Raw genomic sequence first — 19760 nt, forward strand, 5'->3', positions numbered from 1 at the left:
TTTATAGGATACCAACACTTGTGCAAAACATGCTCTGTGTGTACTGAAAAATTAAAATCACAAAAATACTGAGCCCCCAGAAAAACGGAAAGTCATTTATTATTTTTTTTTGATAAAATAGCAAAATCAAAAGCTCAAATACAACGAACAGATTATCTACATAAGAAACGGAAAAAAACCTTTTATAGCTAGCTAAACCTCTCACTTGTATAAAAGTCAAATGAAATGATTCCATTATATTATAGATATAACAGACAAATGAGGACAATTTTACACATGTATCTAAATAAATTTGTATAATTGATTCGCAATTTTCGTTCAAGTTAAAATAAATCAAAACTTGGGTTTTATTACGCTTTTGTTCTATATCGCTAGCGCTTAACCCCTGCTTGTATCGTATAAATATTATTTCATTCTGTCTTATTTTCAATTCCAATTTTTCTCTCTCCTAACAGAGACATCATAATAATTCAATTTTATTATGATGTCTCTGATACTAATAAATAAAATTAAGACCCATCTGTGCAACGAATTATAACCATATTAATGATTTGAAATAAAAACAATAAAAATAAATTTATTAGACAAGTGTAAATATGAATATGCGTGTGATTTTATGTCGTGGTGAAAGGTTAAAGATTCGAAACTAATGATCAGATTTCCCATAGCTACTATCTGTACGTGACCGCTGATTTTTTTTCTCGTGGACAGAAGGGTTTTATTTTTTACTCTAATTGGACAAAATTTGAACAAAACAATTAGTGTTCTCTAGACGGCACGCTGCAGGATAGCTTTATTAAATTCAACTGTGTGGAAATCCATTTTATTGTTTGACCAAAATCTCAGATTTTCAAGTGGGCAAGAATTTAGCGACATTTCTATGCGTTCATTATGACAGGAAAATGTGAACAACAAAGTCTAATTACAGCGATAAAAATCTATTAATTAAATTTGAAACATTCCGAACAGAATGACCAATTCACACTGAGAAAATTACACAGCACGGAGCAATCCGCTTCCCATAAAAACACATATTTTTTTTATAATACGGTAAAATAGAACCCCCTATAATTATTTCTTACATAAGAACGTACATCTTATATATGACTGTTCATAGACTGGTAACTTTGACACCAGTAAATGATTAATGTCCGTTCTCCGTAAATACCACTGGTAAGTATCACAGCCCTGCCCTTAAGAAATCGATCACATTGTCCTTTTCAGAAACTGACACCCCAAAAACAACCAAAAAACTTATGACAGGCAAAATACTAATTCTTTTTTGCAGTAATGACATAGCTTTTACATTAATCGTGATAAACACTGGTTGAATAACCTGTCCAATAGTTTGTATGATTCGTGTTTCTTGTATATGGACATGACTCTGCAATTTGATGACAAGATCTTACTAGCTGTCATTGGTTCTGTCTCCGTTAGCCGTATTTACAATCGAAAAACACTATGTATGAGAAAAAATACAATGGTGACAAAAGGGACAAGATAAACAAATAAATGGGGAATGTGTCTATTGGACAAATATGATGCCTTCTCTGCATATATATGTTATATTAAAATTTTGTCTTTGGCAATTCATAATTTTTTTTTGTATAGAAAAATTATGAATTGCCAAAGACAAAATTTTAATATAACATATATAACGTTACAAAGGGCATAACTCAATAACGGTAAAAGTGTCGCTACCCTAAATCGTACTTGGTCTGCGTTCTGTGGTAATAATTATTGTGGTTAAGTTTTACAACATTCGGTTGATGCAACCTCTAAGCTAGGGAACCGAAAAAAAAAATCGGCATTATTTTCGATTTGTAAAGGGACATAACTCAAGAGAAGTAAAAGTGACGCCAACAAAATTCAATCTTGGTTTTGTGTTTTTATGGTAATATTTATTTTGTATAAGATTCATTACATTTGTTTGAGGCAAACTATAGTTATATAGAGAACGGAAACAAAAAATTCTGCATAACTCTAAAACGATAAAAGTGACGCCACCAAATACAAACTTGATCTGTGTTTTGTGGCTTTAAACATTGTGTATAAATTTCGTAATACAATGTATTCGGTTCCGGCAAACTAAAATACGGAAAACAATTAGAGGACGTACGGACGAACGGTTGTACAAACGAGCGGACGGACTTACAGACGGAGAAAGATAAAACTTAATGCCCCCTGCATTACGGCGGTGGCATAACAAACAATGCAGCCAGGTAAGATATTCATAGGGCCGGTTTGGAATCAACTTATTACTAACTGGGGTCTATCATGAATAGTCCGACTATGCAATTAAATAGGACAGCACACTTATTTCACGGAGATGCATACGGTACCAGAACTGGACCCCTGCTTTACGGAAAGTGCAAATGTTAAGTTTGTCATTTGGGAAATATTCGCGTCAGTTGAGCTGAAGCAATATTTAAATGTAAAAAATTGCATATATTATCTTCGTAGTAAGTTCCGATCTAATTGCAAAATATATGAAAGGTCCGAACAAATTCCTAAAATTAAAACACGACTTTCGTTTAACGCATCGGAATACAATTTAAAGTTACAAAACTTCTTAAAAGTAAATATTTTGACTCTTTTATCTTTTATTCAGTCTGATATTTGAGGTTTATCAATATGTCATGACAAGTATAAGAAAATAGTGGCTACTTACGTTTGCACTGACTTATGGGTACTCATATTAAAAAGAATTAGTGGTGTTCTTGCCAAAGAACATATGATGACATGTTCTGACACGCAAAATAGGCCAATAATTAATTTATAACTACAGGGGTTAGATAAACAGCGGTTAATTAAAATTCATGTGTTTCACAAATTCTGTCAATACCCTATAGGGAAGCTAATTAAAGAGTTAATCATGGTGTGTATTTTACAGTTCGAACTGCTAACTGTGAAAAACGTCTTGTTACGAATCGGAGACAGAAAAAAAATTGTTCACACATATTTCAACTGATGCTTTTAAACCAACCGATTACACCGACAACACACTCAGCATGTGCCACACTGGATAAGATTGTGAAATCCGCCCCCCCCCCCCTGACCCAAAGAAAACAGGGAAAAGAAACGTTTTTTAAAACATTGGGACACAATTCTAGTACACGGGTAGTAAAAGCTAGAGAACACAACATTTTCTATAAACTATTAACAGTTGTATAGCGATTTTTTCGGATCAGTGTGGAGATTCAGAATAATATACTTCCTTATTTAGCAGCCTAGTTTGGTTTCAGAACTATGTTGGATCCATATACATTTTTTTGCATTTCACACTACGTACACTATACACAAAACAAATTTTCATTATTCTGACCGTTTTGATTTAATTAACTTTATTGCAAAAAACATGAAACCCTGACGGGTTAAAATGCAAACATAGTACAATGTATACACAAGTGACAAGAAACATAACTATACATGATAAATGTTTTTAAAAAGTGAAGTTGATATTAACAACATATATCTATATATAGATGTATATAATAATTGACCAATGTGGACCTTATTTTCGCAATTCCATAGATTGCTTTATATAGTCTACAACACTAGACAAAATATCTTTATTGGGATCTAGAATAGTTTTAAGTTTAGAGTTTGAGTCAAGCTGGTTAAAATTAGGATAATGGGTTTTAATTGCATTTATAAGGGAATGTCTTACATTACTGTTAATTTGGCAATGAAGGAAAAAGTGTTCCTCATCATCTAAAATTTTACAAACTTTGCACAGTCTGTGTTCTCTTTGAATTTTTTTATAACGTCCTAATTCAATTTCCAAATTATGATCACTTACACGTAATTTTGTTAAAAGCTGACGACTATTAAAATTGTTTAGATTGTGCAGGTAGTCCTCAAATTTAATTTCATTTTTAAGTTTACTATAAAGATAAAGTTTTGAACTGTTATCAATATTTGAAAGTTTTTGAAGAGTGATGTTATTATACTTTTCCTTCACTATACATTTAAAAGTTTTTTTGAGTGAATTTTTTATAAGTTTAAAAGGTTTATCAGAATCAACATATTGTTCTTAACCAACATATTGTTATTAACCATGGAAGTATTTTATTGTCAATAGAATACTTCCATTGGATTTGCGTACTGAGTGATAAAATAGGCATGAACAGCAAATCGAAACTGTTATAATCGCAAAATGTATGAAATACAATAGGATTATTATATTTAATATAATTATCATTTTATCTTAAGTGGAACTATTACAATAGATGTCAATTACAGTCGCTAATCCCCTCGTTTGTAAATTAATTTATGTAAGATTATCCTTGATAAGACTTGAAAAGAATAATGGAAAGATTTCAAAGATCATTATCAAAAAGTGGCACTTTTTGTTATCCGTCCATTATCCATATGTACTAATAAGATTATCTCCCCTTATAATCCGTTAGATACGTATATTTTATAGATAAGGAACCTCTCAAACCTATCCTGCTAAACTTGTTGTTTTTAATATAATATAATCCACGTTATATATTGTAATTAGTTAAATTAAAATGCTTACCGATCCTTAATTTTGGTAATTTGTATACTTCATGACGTAACAGCACGTGTCGTGCGAATTTTAACATGTTTCTTTGTTTTGACTTGGTACTTCGACAGATGGAACAACAGAAATGTCTTCCGGGATGCCGTAAAACATCCAAAACTTATTAATTACAAAAAACTGAGCGCATATTGCGGAGATATAGAATTATCAAAATAAAACAAACGTCAGATTCAATTTGGCTATGGACATTTGAAAAGTTTGTTGAAGTTTATTTTTCCATATTATACCTACAAAGTATGAAATCTTAGTTGCAATTTTTGCGTTAATTGAAAATAAATGGTATCCCATTCACTTCCCGAATCATTATTTGTTTTACCCAGGAACTTTCTATACTAATATAGAGACTTCCTGGTTTTACCACATTTCAAGATTGACATTTTTCACCTTTGCTGTAAACGTATTTTACGTTCAATACTATAGAAAATTGTAGATAACCAGACATATTATTAAGTTTACTCACTCAAGATCTAGAAACCAAACGGTGACACATTCGCTTAAGGATGAACTTAGGTGAAGTTTTGGAATAAGTATTAAATGTTCAGACTCCTTGGTGTTTTTCCGTATGATATAAGGTAAATAAAGCTCATAAAAGGTCATTTGACAATATTTAAGCATATTCTTGATTTTCTTTTAAATTTGAGACCCAAATAATACGATGCAAAATATAAGGTCCGAGTCAGCCTTTTCCCGCAATATTTCATTGATCATATATCTTGAAAAGTAGCTCCGTGACCTATCAATATTTTTAGCTTATTTTGATCCTAAACTAACACTCTTCCAGCTGAAAGTAACAATTTTGAATTCTTGATTCATTCAATTTTACCTTAGATCACCTAAGTACATCCTTAAAGGAAATGGTCGAAAAAGTTCTATCCGAAATTTTCAACGCGAAAGAATGTTTTTGGAAATAACTGCGGCAACTCGAAGGATGTGGGAATAACGTCAGTGAGATACAAATATCCATTCTGATGCAACAACGTTTGTAACGTTCATTTCGATTGAATAACGTCAATAATTTTTATGGCATCAATTTACTATGGAACGTATGCGCAAGCGCAGACGATATATGACAGATATGAAGATTCATAGAAATACGGTATTTCGAATGTAAATTTAGAATAGAAGACGTTAATCAAAACCATTTTGACAATATTCAAAACCATTTCCTATTGCTAGTAAGTTTGCTAGATAAACCAGTTGACCTTTATTCCCGCTTTATAGGTATATACTGTTAACAGTTGAAAAATGCGATGAAAAAAACACAAATGTCCATCATTGTTAAGATTGCATATGGAAGTTGATGAGCGATGCATGTATCTATCTGTAAATGCATCATACAGTTTAACTTGTTCGGTTGTCTGGTTCCCTCAAATTTAAAGATCAGCAAACAACATTTTACGTACCAGACGGACGGACGATATAACACGGACGCATTCTCGTAAACCAGTATATAAACTTCATTTGAAGCGGGGATACAATTGTTGAACAATGAAGTCTATGTTAAATTATTGTGTCAAACTGAAGGGAATGCATGTTTACAAGTGAAGTTCATGTTTTTTTTTTATTATTTCACCGTATTCTACTTCCTGATAAGTTTGTTGGTTTTGAGAATTTCACTTAAATACAAAAAAAAACTAGAGGCTCTAAAGAGCCTGTGTCGCTCACCTTGGTCTATGTGCAAAGGACACAAATGGATTCATGACAAAATTGTATTTTGGTGATGGTGATGTGTTTGAAGTTCTTACTTTACTGAACGATTTTGCTTCTTACAATTATATCTATCATGAACTTTGCCCATTAGTAACAGAGGACTATATTTGGTAAAAATTTACATAAATTTACCAAATTAATGAAAATTGTTAAAAATTGACTATAAAGGGCAATAACTCCTTAAGGGGTCAATTGACCATTTAGGTCATGTTGACTTATTTGTAGATCTTACTTTGCTGAACATTATTGCTGTTTACAGTTTATCGCTATCTATAATAGTATTCAAGATAACCAAAAACGGCACAATTTCTTTAAAAATTACCAATTGGAGGGCAGCAACCCAACAACCAGTTGTCCAATTCATCTGAAAAATTCAGGGCAGATAGATATTGACTTGATTAACAATTTAACTTCTTGTCAGATTTGCTCTAGATGCTTTGGTTTCATAGTTATAAGCAAAAAACTGCATTTTACCCCTATGTTCTATTTTTAGCCGTGGCGGCCATCTTGGTTGAATGGCCAGGTCATCGGACACATTTTTCAAACTAGATACCCCAAAGATGATTGTGGCCTAGTAGTTTCAGTGAAGATTTTGTAAAAGATTACTTAGATTTATGAAAAATGGTTAAAGATTGACTATAAAGGGCAATAACTCCTAAAGGGGTCAACTGACCATTTTGGTCATGTTGACTTATTTGTAGATCTTACTTTGCTGAACATTAATGCTGTTTACAATTTATCTCTATCTATAATAATATTCAAGATAATAACCAAAAACAGCAAAATTTCCTCAAAATTACCAATTCAGGGGCAGCAACCCAACAACCGATTGACCGATTCATCTGAAAATTTCAGGGCAGATAGTTCTTGACCTGATAAACATTTTTATCCCGTGTCAGATTTCCTCAAAATGCTATGGTTTTTGAGTTATAAGCCAAAAACTGCATTTTACCCCTATGTTCTATTTTTAGCGGTGGCGGCCATCTTGGTTGGTTGACCATGTCACGCCACACATTTTTTAAACTAGATACCCCAAAGATGATTGTGGCCAAGTTTGGATTAATTTGGCCAAGTAGTTTCAGAGGAGAAGATTTTTGTAAAAGATTACTTTAATTTACGAAAAATGGTTAAAAATTGACTATAAAGGGCAATAACTCCTAAACGGGTCAACTGACCATTTTGGTCATGTTGACTTATTTGTAGATCTTACTTTGCTGAACATTATTGCTGTTTACAGTTTATCTCCATCTATAATAATATTCAAGATAATAACCAAAAACAGCAAAATTTCCTCAAAATTACCAATTCAGGGGCAGCAACCCAACAACCGATTGACCGATTCATCTGAAAATTTTAGGGCAGATAGATCTTGACCTGATAAACATTTTTATCCCATGTCAGATTTCCTCAAAATGCTTTGGTTTTTGAGTTATAAGCCAAAAACTGCATTTTACCCCTTTGTTCTATTTTTAGCCGTGGCGGCCATCTTGGTTGGTTGACCAGGTCACGCCATACATTTTTTAAACTAGATACCCCAAAGATGATTGTGCCTAAGTTTGGATTAATTTGGCCAAGTAGTTTCAGAGGAGAAATTTTTTGTAAAAGATTACTTTAATTAACGAAAAATGGTTAAAAATTGACTATAAAGGGCAATAACTCCTAAACGGGTCAACTGACCATTTTGGTCATGTTGACTTATTTGTAGATCCTACTTTGCTGAACATTATTGCTGTTTACAGTTTATCTCTTACTATAATAATATTCAAGATAATAACCAAAAACAGCAAAATTTCTTCAAAAATTACCAATTCAGGGGCAGCAACCCAACAACCGATTGACCGATTCATCTGAAAATTTCAGGGCAGATAGTTCTTGACCTGATAAACATTTTTATCCCGTGTCAGATTTGCTCAAAATGCTATGGTTTTTGAGTTATAAGCCAAAAACTGCATTTTACCCCTATGTTCTATTTTTAGCGGTGGCGGCCATCTTGGTTGGTTGACCATGTCACGCCACACATTTTTTAAACTAGATACCCCAAAGATGATTGTGGCCAAGTTTGGATTAATTTGGCCAAGTAGTTTCAGAGGAGAAGATTTTTGTAAAAGATTACTTTAATTTACGAAAAATGGTTAAAAATTGACTATAAAGGGCAATAACTCCTAAACGGGTCAACTGCCCATTTTGGTCATGTTGACTTATTTGTAGATCTTACTTTGCTGAACATTATTGCTGTTTACAGTTTATCTCCATCTATAATAATATTCAAGATAATAACCAAAAACAGCAAAATTTCCTCAAAATTACCAATTCAGGGGCAGCAACCCAACAACCGATTGACCGATTCATCTGAAAATTTTAGGGCAGATAGATCTTGACCTGATAAACATTTTTATCCCATGTCAGATTTCCTCAAAATGCTTTGGTTTTTGAGTTATAAGCCAAAAACTGCATTTTACCCCTTTGTTCTATTTTTAGCCGTGGCGGCCATCTTGGTTGGTTGACCAGGTCACGCCATACATTTTTTAAACTAGATACCCCAAAGATGATTGTGCCTAAGTTTGGATTAATTTGGCCAAGTAGTTTCAGAGGAGAAATTTTTTGTAAAAGATTACTTTAATTAACGAAAAATGGTTAAAAATTGACTATAAAGGGCAATAACTCCTAAACGGGTCAACTGACCATTTTGGTCATGTTGACTTATTTGTAGATCCTACTTTGCTGAACATTATTGCTGTTTACAGTTTATCTCTTACTATAATAATATTCAAGATAATAACCAAAAACAGCAAAATTTCTTCAAAAATTACCAATTCAGGGGCAGCAACCCAACAACCGATTGACCGATTCATCTGAAAATTTCAGGGCAGATAGATCTTGACCTGATAAACATTTTTACCCCAAGTCAGATTTGCTCTAAATGCTTTGGTTTTTGAGTTATAAGCCAAAAACTGCATTTTACCCCTATGTTCTATTTTTAGCCGTGGCGGCCATCTTGGTTGGTTGACCGGGTCACGCCACACATTTTTTAAACTAGATACCCCAATGATGATTGTGGCAAAATTTGGTTTGATTTGGCCCAGTAGTTTCAGAGGAGAAGATTTTTGTAAAAGTTAACGACGACGGACGACGACAGACGACGACGGACGACGGACGCCAAGTGATGAGAAAAGCTCACTTGGCCCTTCGGGCCAGGTGAGCTAAAAAAGGACATGGCCAACCACATACGAATGTCAATCATTTTAACTAAATATTTCGTTTTTTTACTTGTTACGAAGAGTGTTTCCTGCATGGTAATGTATTAAAAATACTATATTACCGTCACAGGGAAAATAAAGTATAAAGTATTAATGTCCGATTTCCGAAATCGAAAAAAAACGCAAAAACATAAATGACATGTATCTTTAACCCCCCTTTTTTCCGAAACAAAAATATCCGAAAAGATCTTTTGTCAGATGAGCGATAACATTTTGTTGGTTTTCAAAGTTCACCACATGAAAAATTCATTATCATTATTATATCCGACAAGCCAATATGTTAATACTTATATTTAATCATTAAATTAAATTAATATTTGAACATTACTTTAAAACTTTGAACCAGTTACACGTACCTGATGTTTGGGTATGCAAATTAAGGTCCTTGGTTATACTTCTCTATCGTGTCAGACTTGTTAGGTAAATGGTCGGATTATAATATTTAAAATATCCTCGTGAAAGCAGACCTAATTATTATAAATATGGCACTAAAGACCTAATACCCATGAAATCTCCTCGTTGTTTTTGAACAAGTAAAGGGTATTACAGTCCAGGTTTTAAGAGGCCTTATTACGACAGTTTTAATCAATGTTAAAGCGCTGTTTGTACCATCTTATTTACAATTGGGTAGATAAGCTGCAAGAAGGATGGACGGACTTTACATCGTTATATAATGAAGAGGCCAGGATGACGGACCCTCGAAGCTACTCCCGGGGATTTGGGAATGTGGACATTGGTCAAGAAGTATGTTTGCCCATATGTCGACAGTCGTAGTCGTAGTATGTTGATATAAAAGAGTAAACAAATTAACCAAATATTATCACAATATTTTGTGAATCTTTTTCATAGCAGAGAGAACTGGAAGCAACATGTCATAAATGTCCAATGGCCAATATTACAGGCATAGTCATTTCGATAAAAATCAATGCAGATAATATTTACCGTCTCGGGAGGTTTCGTGTTAGGGAGCTACCATTTGATTTTTAGAAGGGAAATGCTAAGATGAAAATGTTGAACAACATTTTTTTATTTTCACTCTATTTTGCTTGCCTTTTTTGTTGTTTATCCTGTCTTTTTTGGCACAGTGTCTCGTCCTGCCTTTTTTTTACTCAAAACTTAAGTCCAACTGGATCAAACCGTAGGATTAAAATTTGCTATTTGATGCTGCTCTGCTACAGGCAACCGCCATTTAGGAGAACAAAGACTCAGAATAAAGCCTTCGTGCAATAGTAGCAGTTTTTTTTCGGTGTTTTGTTAAATTATGAACTAGTACAGAATGTACTTAAAAGTCAGCTCAGCGTGTCTAGTACAAAGCAGGTTATTCAGATTTATACCACAATAAAATATCATATATAGATAATATACAAATTGCTTACCAGATAATAAAACATAAGAGTGATGTTTGTTGAACCAACTAGATCGTTATGAAATTTTTATATACATTCATTTTTTTGCATTCGATATACTTAAGTTTTGACCACTATTAACTGTATTCCGCGTACTAACTTCAATCAAATCAAACAACTCTTGCGCCCTTTTATGTCAAATTTAAGGTAATGATCAAAGGTGATTTATGTTTTCGATTAAAAAAACTCTGTTTAAAATCACATGAGTCGCATGCTTATTAAATTGCAGTAAAAACATGTTACAAACTGAAGCCATTTCTACTAATTTCATGAAAGGACCGGTCCCGGACCGGACACGTGTTATTACGACAAGCCGATAGCAAATATATTAGAGATAGTCAGATGTTTACAAAGATTATTGTGTAATGGTTGATAAAAAGGATTTTGGACAGTTGGTCTGATAAACAGGGTGGGAATTCAAACATGTTTTCAAATTTGAACCTATTCACTGTACAATCTTAAATGGGGGTTTAGTTCAACATTCGAGGTCGATATGGCCAATTTTTTTTTTGATAATATAAGAATGATTAACATTTCATACAGTCTCTATTTTGAAGCCTGAAAATGCTTACTGTTTATTTTTAATCATGTGGTAAAAATTTCTTGAAACTATACTAATTTAAATTTAAATGATGGTTTAATGTAAAATGATAAGGTGGATGATCCCCCCTTTTCCCGATATTTCGTATTTGGACTTAGAATAAAGACAAATGGATTTTAAACAGTGACCTCTTAATATAAACACAAGGAAATTGATGTCTGATTAACAAGAGTGAAGACAATTCTGATGAACTTGTCGTCTGCAAATGTGTAATTAATTTACTTCTTGCATTATTTTCCACTAAAGAACATATTTTCATAATCTCTGAGTCAGAAATGTCATTGAGGCTTCTTATAGGGTCAAATTTCTGAAGATAAACGATAAAATATTAAAAATGCATTTCAAAGATCAGAATTTTTTAGAATTACTTTTGGACATGAGAAAATTAGATTCAAAACATAATTTTAATTCTATAACTAACTTTTCAAGAATTTTTAACCCTGAGATACCTTGCTAATCTTACGAATATTTCTAGGATTTCTTGAAGTGAAAGTTGCCTCCGGATAATTTTATCCAAGTTATTAAAGACGCATTCAGATGACTCATGTCTTGGCATCTAAACTGCAACGGACATCTTAATCAAGTTAATTACAACATAATTTGTCTTTCTCGTCTGAATCATAGCAGTTTTATAAAATGTTAATTTTGGTCCAAAAAAAGAGTGCTATCGCAACACCTGTTTAAAACTACATACATATATGGTTGGTCTTAAATTTTAAAATTAAATAGGATTTTAATTTTGTGATCATACACTTTCTTACTAAATATGCTATGTCCATTTTCCGCTTACGACGACAAGGACCTACATGTAACTGGTGCAGTACATTAGCGCACATTGCAATCTTAATGTACATTTTCGCACATTGCAATCTTAATGTACATTTCCGTACATGGGTCATTGCAATTACGTTTGCACCACAAATCGACGTCTTTCTTGCTTGACAAAATACTTCTCCACGTTATTTCTACTCTGATAATCATAACGCAAACCATTGAATATCTTTCTTCACAGTTTTGAAGGTTTTCTGTACATTTTTGAAGATATGGGTCGTTAGATCAAATCCCGAGGCCCCCGCAAAGATCTTTGGAAAAGCAATAAGGTCCAGATCAATCAATAACGAACAAGAACCGCTTAGAATTTTAGCTTCATACATTTCTTCTTTGTCGTTGATTATTGTTTTTCATGAATGTTTATGCCACTATAACATTCACCATATATTATTGGTCTACATCAGTGACGGACCCAGAAATTTTCATAAGAGGGGGCCAGCTCTAGTCACACTTCAGTGATTCCCTATATAAGCAACCATTTTTCCCTCAAAAAGGGGGGGGGGGGTTCCTGACCCCCTGGCCCCCTAAATCCGCCTCTGTACATGGGGTTTTCCAAATCTAAGAATATTAAACTCAGACAAAATACAGAGTAATGGCCAAACATAAACCCCTGAGAAAAATTTCACAAGAAAAGAAATACGAAAGACCCTCATGTATTAAGAAGTTGTTGAGATTACACTTTTTACCTTGTTTTTTATTATGTGTACCGCCTTACAAAAACAATTTCGTTCTTTATGAATATCGTTAGAACGTGTGTAATTTATCTGCAGGTCAAAGGTGGAGATTTGACATATGAAATCATAATTAACTCACTTCATATATACATAAGTCGACTTATCAAACTTAACATGTTGTGATTTATTATATAACGGGGATCTTAAATTTACAAGTTTTTAAATCCATGTCAATATTGTACAATTGTTATATAATTATTGATATAAAATCCCCTCAAACTATCAAGCGGTTCTTATTATCAGCTCTTGATCAAATTTTATTTGTTATCATAAATTATGAAATATGTAAAGTCATTACAAGTAATTATGATTTAATAATCTTTATTTACAAAAATATAAAGACTTGCGTTTGTCAAATTCAATCCGCTAGCTGTCAAATTCACAAAATAATATTTTCTTTATGTCCTTTAATACAAGAAAAAAATACCTAAAGCATAAGTCGGGTCAGGTTTTTCCTTTTAAGATTAAATAATAAAATCATAAAGATTCTTTTCAAAATAGAAAATGTAATTTTCTGGCTTCTGTTGACTCCTGACGCAGAGAATAAACTTATGATTAAAGTTTCGTAATTAATTTCCGGTGAAATTCGAAAACCTTATAATTATGTGTACTACGTAGCAATTATCGCGATCCAGTAACCGTAGCTTTTTGTAAAAATGCCATGTGTAAACTAATCTAAACACAAATGGCGGACATCTCAATATCAGATTTCGATAATGAAACACAATGCCGTAATATTCTTACATACTTAGCTATAATTGATGTTTTGCAGTTTGTATCTTAAATGCAAAATCGATCGACTGATTTCTTCAACCAGCGGTTTAATTTCCACAGAAACAGAAGAAGGCAGCACACTTGACAAAAGGTCGCACAAAATATCAAAGTATGATAATAGGAATTTCCGTAGAATAATGAATTTTTGTTTAGATATACTTCAAAGAGTGGTTGAAAACAGTCAACAGCTTTAATTTATCTCAGATGACAGTTAACAACACCTAAAAAAAGGTCCAAAACAGGTTAACATAAAAAGGTCTCCCCCCTCTTGAAAATATTTAGAAAATAGTTCTAACGTTCTAATGTTCGTTTCACGTTAGACGTTACGCCAAAACGTATCATTTGGAATAAACCGGCAGATTTAGATGAAGTTAATAATTAGAAAAACGGAACAAAACCACAAGAGCATTGCTTGTGTAATGAAAAAGAAACTTACTATTTTCAGTCTAAAAGATTGATAGTTTTTATTCTTAATCAGCCCATTAGAATATGCCATATCAAAGTTCATTGTACATGTCTGATTTGTATTAAAAGCTGTAAGCAACAGCAAATTTTTGAAGGGAGTTTAAATCAGAGACACGGAGAGTTATTGGCTAGCACCACAACTGAAAATGGCCTCAACGAATATTATATAACATCAGCATATAAATCATTTCAGCTTTATCGTTGATAAAAAGATTCGTGCACAAGTGACGAAGACTTGGCTGACTCTCGGTTTATGGAAAGGAGGAGGCTTTCATTAAGTTGAAAGTAGAATTATAAGCTTTTTTTATTTTACGATGAAAAAGATGGGTGGTGTAGCCCTTTTCACCCTCACATAAATTCATCACTGAATATTACTTGTTTTTGTTTGTTTTCCAAATTTGAGTTTAATTTATCCGTTCTGTCAATATCGCCATGTTCGTATACTCGAGTTTGGCCATAAGGAAGTTGGAAATATTGCGTTGTACATGCATTTTGTACTTATACTGTTATATACACATGTGTACCAAATTTTACACGATAAATCATACACAGGAAATTGAATCAAATCGACAATACCGGTTTGTATTTATTTACTAAAGCATTACACGGGAAAGAAATGTGAACAAAATACAAACCCTGTATTCACGCTCCGCTTACGAGACTTTAAGTGACGCGTGAACACAGAATCTGGTTTTCAATCAGATTGCGATAGAACTGATCCAGATCTATAATATTGTGAGAAAAGCACTAAACTGGAGTTCTTATACTTCAAAATCCAACGACTAAGAACAACATCATTGCACAAGGACATGCTTTTCACATACCATTTGTCTTAAGTAGTTTCACTAAATTTATTGATATGTAAACTGATTTAATTTTTTGAATCTGAAAATATAAACACGATTTTGCATTCATTAAGGAGCACAAGCGAGGCGTTAGCACATAATCCGTTGTTTGATCAGATTGCGAAACCTGATCCAGATTTATAATATTGCGAGAAACGCACTAAACCGGAGTTATTATACATGTTATTCGAAATCCAACAGCTAAGAACAACATTGCACAAGAAGAACATGCTTTTCTCTTACCATTTGTTAAGTCTTTATTCACTATATCCATTGAATGTGTAGTATACTGATTGATATTCGAGTCTGAAAAAATACCTTTGTTTATCAGACATTAGTTTGTACGTAAATCAGGGCTTTAACTTTCTCGTTTGAATTACTTTTGTCATTTAGGGGCCTATAATATACTAACTATGCGGTATGGGTTTTACTCATTGTTTATTTTTGTGTCATTATTTCTCTTGTGGAAAGTTGTATCATTGGCAATCATACCACATCTTCCTTCTTATATTTTAACTTATACACTGAAACTGGCGTAGAACTACTGTTTTAAGTAACTGCGAGTACTCTTAGATCAGTGCTTTGTATTTTACATTTTTGTTTAATTTCTTGCAAGTTTTAGTGCCAATCTAATGAGCCAATTATTATCAAACTGGTTTTCATAGTGTTATGTGTGTGGTTACACCATTATCACAGGTTATGTAGGGGGTTGTGCGACAAAAAGATGTTACACCCTGCACCATTCTTTATGTACCTGTACAAAATCAGTAACTTTCGATTCCACACATGTTTAATACCACATTAGACTAGCATTAATCTGTGAAATATCTCTGCTTACTGATGTCAAAAAACGAGATATTTTTATTTAAATATTGACACTGCACTGTATATGTTTGTACACAAGACTTTTTCGATTGCAATTTCAGTTTTAAATTTATCAGAGGTTTCGTTTTTGGCAGTTCGTGTTCAAGTGGAAATATCATACAGGAAAGTTTAATTACAAAATGGACAAAACTGTCCGAAAGAGACATCAACCCGGAATAATGTTTAACTACCCATCAAAACTATATTAAGCAAGATTTTTGTCTATCAAATTAACACACTCAACAAATATTTACGAAAGTTAAACAAACATTATGCTTGAAGTAAGATAGAAATGTCAACAATTTCTTTACAAATCTCCGGAACGTGTTATTTACTGAGATGACTTAAAACGTTTACTAGATTGCCCCTAGGACTGATGCATCCTGGGAGTAAAAGGGATGACACGGTTTTTATTTAACGTCAAGAACGGATTAAGTTTTCAATAGCAAACAAGTTTTTTATAGTTCATTATGTACTCTTAATCCGGACTCCTACATAGCCGCACCAGATGAATTATCGCCCTTGGCTCAGTAATTAGAAACATAACATCAGTATCGACAATGTCAATTCAAATGCGAAAATTTGAAGATAAAGCAGAGATATATTAGTGTTGACTACAACGCCGACGGAAACTAAGAAGCAGCTTAAAAAGAAATAAAGATGTGTTTTTGTTGTTTCGTAACTCCTTATAAAAAAAGAACGTTGCTGGGGTTGCTTAATCTTTTTGATTATTTGTAGTGTTTCGATGACCAACATATTATAGTTTTTTTTACATGCATTATGGATGCTATTGTCGGTTATTCTTTGATTTGAGATTTTTCTATTGCCATTATGTTGTCCTCTGCCATTTTCACCCTAACTTTCTAATAACGTTCATAATTTTCTATGAATTGGCTCTACGATTGTCTCTTGGTGGTTGAAAGGTGCTACATTATAACCTTTCGATTCTGAGTGACCGATAAATCTTTCTTTTTCAAGATGAAGAACTGCAATCAAAGATCGTTTTTATTATTGTGGACTAATTCTTGTGAAACTGTCCACTGTCTCCTTCACACACACCTTGCATTCCATCTTTTCTATCTTGAAGTACAAACTTCTAATTAGTCGATTTCATTATAAATACCATTTCAATAAATAGAAAATATTATACGATGTCAAGCTGTGACAGACGACAAAAGGGAGCCAGCCCTCTGACCCATGATTTTACCATGTTAAAAATGAGGATTCTTTTAATTCGGTATAACATGTTGACACGCTATTCGTTCAAATCCTGAATAAAACTACAAGACATCTCAGATGGTTAATCTTGATTATGATTTACAAAAACACCTGTCTATCGCCCTTAATTAGCAAACTTTTCTGGTCATTTAAGTATTTTGTTGTGAGAGCTTTTCTATTCTTGTCTGAAGAATTAGTGATTCGTTTCGTTTCTATAGCTCCGTAATAATGAAAAGACCTGCAGGTAATCCCCAAATCGATTACGATTGGAGAGCATCGATTTTCCGTACAAAACTGACACGTGCTTTTGTATACCTTTTTTCAAGTGCCAATTAAAGTGTCTCACAAAGTGCTGAACAAATGCATGTTGTGAAGGGTTTATTGATATAAAATTATTTATTCAAAGCTGCAGTAATTTAAATCAGCACTTCAGTTGCTTGTGATGTTCATCTATAAATCATTAAAGACACCATACAAACTTTGCAAATAGAACCTTTTATCCCCTTTTGCACAATAAAATCAAATAATTAGACATTAAGTACATAGAAGTTCAATAAAGTCTACAGCAATTTGATAATGAGTCCGTGAGATTGGAAGTTTTTTTTTACTGCAGAGTAGCAGGAAATCAAGTGTCACATGATAGGAAATGTAGATAAGGGGAATAACTCTTGTTCAATTCCCTTCCAATTCGAAGTACTTCATACCCGTTAAGAATAAACCCGCAAATACTGACATCACCGTCAATAAAATTGAAAGTCCAATATTTGATTTAAATTAACAACGAAGATTAAATTGCACTACTTGGGGTCTAGTAATTAAGATACCTTAGCTTAGGTTTAAAATTGACTTAGGTTGCAAAGTCACGTTTAAGCAAACCATCCAGTTCTTTTACTGATCTGATTATGGGTTGCAATTTTTTTTTAAAATTCAAAGCCATTTTAAATGTGTCTTTAGGACTGGCCACAAGGTCGTACACTAAGCCTCAAAAGATCATAGTTTGATTGTGACCATGTTATTATTTAATCGTTTTCAAAGTTAACTTGATTCGTCCATCTTTCCTAAACTTGCTGTCCAACGTAACAACTGCGTCAGAGCAAACAAAATCCACTACAGATAAAGGACAACATCTAGTCCAACAATTATCCATAACAGAGAATCATCATTCAATATGAGAACTTCAACAGATGACAAAAGTACAATAAAACATATTTCAACAGTGTTTCTAAACGCAGTGTAAAGGTATATGCTTTGAATTTACTCACCTAAATTTTCATCGATGTGCAAGTATTCTGTCACAAAAGTCTGAAATAATATAAATAAAAAATCTCATTTATAGTGATGTCAGTAAAATAATTAACACTACTATCGCTAAAATAACCATTTGCCAGTATATTGATAACAAGAGAAATTATGCTTAAAAGCAACCAAATGTGTTACACTGTATTATTGTAAGACGTTAACCATCGAAGTTGAACGTCTGAAGTAAAGTTAGAATGTATTATTAGTGTCTTTTTATAAAATAGATGCATGCAAAATTAGCTTACTTACTATAGCACTCGTTTCAAATAAATCCAAATTCAACCACACATATATCAGACATTAATAATATTCATATTAAACCATTCGCCAACGTACAACCGCAGCTTTAACACACATATATAGAGACGAAATACTAATAAGAAGAGAATTTTCTTGTCACAAATAAGACACCTGATTATTAAGTGGTGATCGGATTAGCAGGCTGGTTGACTTTAACGCGCCATTATCTTGTTAAACGATGGTCGCTGGGACAGACGCCAATTAAGCTCTATTTTTTCTAAGATAAAAACTTGTCAATAAACTGTCTGTTAAAGAGAAGATCATGGTTTTTCATAGCATCAATACAGATTAATAAACATGAGAATCGATGAATAAATGACAAATAAGTATATATTTGGATTACAAAATCTACACTAGGAATAGGCATGAAATATTGCAGGAAATATCTCCTGTACTTATCTCTACAGTATGGGAAAAGTAAAAAAACACAAAAATACCGAACCCAACGGAAAAATACCAAAGGAAAGGTTTTCGATCAAATAACAAAATTAAAAGCGCAAACAAATCAGACGAATAGAACGCAATTGCCATAGCAAACGAATGGAAAACAACTGTCATATTCCTGGCTTGGTATAGACATTAACATTATGTAGAACATAGTGGATTCAACCTGGGTGCATGTAAAATATTATTAGAACATATATGTATGTTTCCTATAAGCTGTATTGCTTTTAGAATAAAGTGTTATTATTATTAATAGCTTAACCACCCACTTAAGAAGGTCAGTCACATAAATTCCATTATGAGGAAAAGTTCGAAATAAATAAGTTTGAGATGTGTTCTGCAAAACAATTGTCATAAGTATAAGTGTGTGATTATTGTCATAAGTATAAGTGTGTGGTTAGTTGTTGCAATATCGACTAGTTCGTTATTATTCCAGTTTAAA

General features: G+C 32.9%; 1 protein-coding gene across 7 annotated transcripts in view; it reads right to left on the bottom strand.

Annotated features, from left to right (window-relative positions):
* Positions 1-19760, bottom strand: part of LOC134695104 (frizzled-5-like) — a 62816-nt gene that overhangs the window by 4087 nt on the left and 38969 nt on the right. For 4 of the 7 annotated variants that reach the window (XM_063556292.1, XM_063556289.1, XM_063556291.1 and 1 more), the window contains exon 3: positions 18538-18577. The gene's annotated coding sequence lies outside the window, so the exon portion shown is untranslated. Of the gene's footprint in view, positions 1-2671; positions 2774-9893; positions 10145-18537; positions 18578-18823; positions 18956-19760 lie in introns of those variants that run through there. The other 3 variants (XM_063556295.1, XM_063556294.1, XM_063556296.1) reach the window with 3 other exon arrangements.

The sequence above is a fragment of the Mytilus trossulus genome, chromosome 13 (assembly GCF_036588685.1).
Source record: "Mytilus trossulus isolate FHL-02 chromosome 13, PNRI_Mtr1.1.1.hap1, whole genome shotgun sequence".
Lineage (NCBI taxonomy): Eukaryota > Metazoa > Mollusca > Bivalvia > Mytilida > Mytilidae > Mytilus > Mytilus trossulus.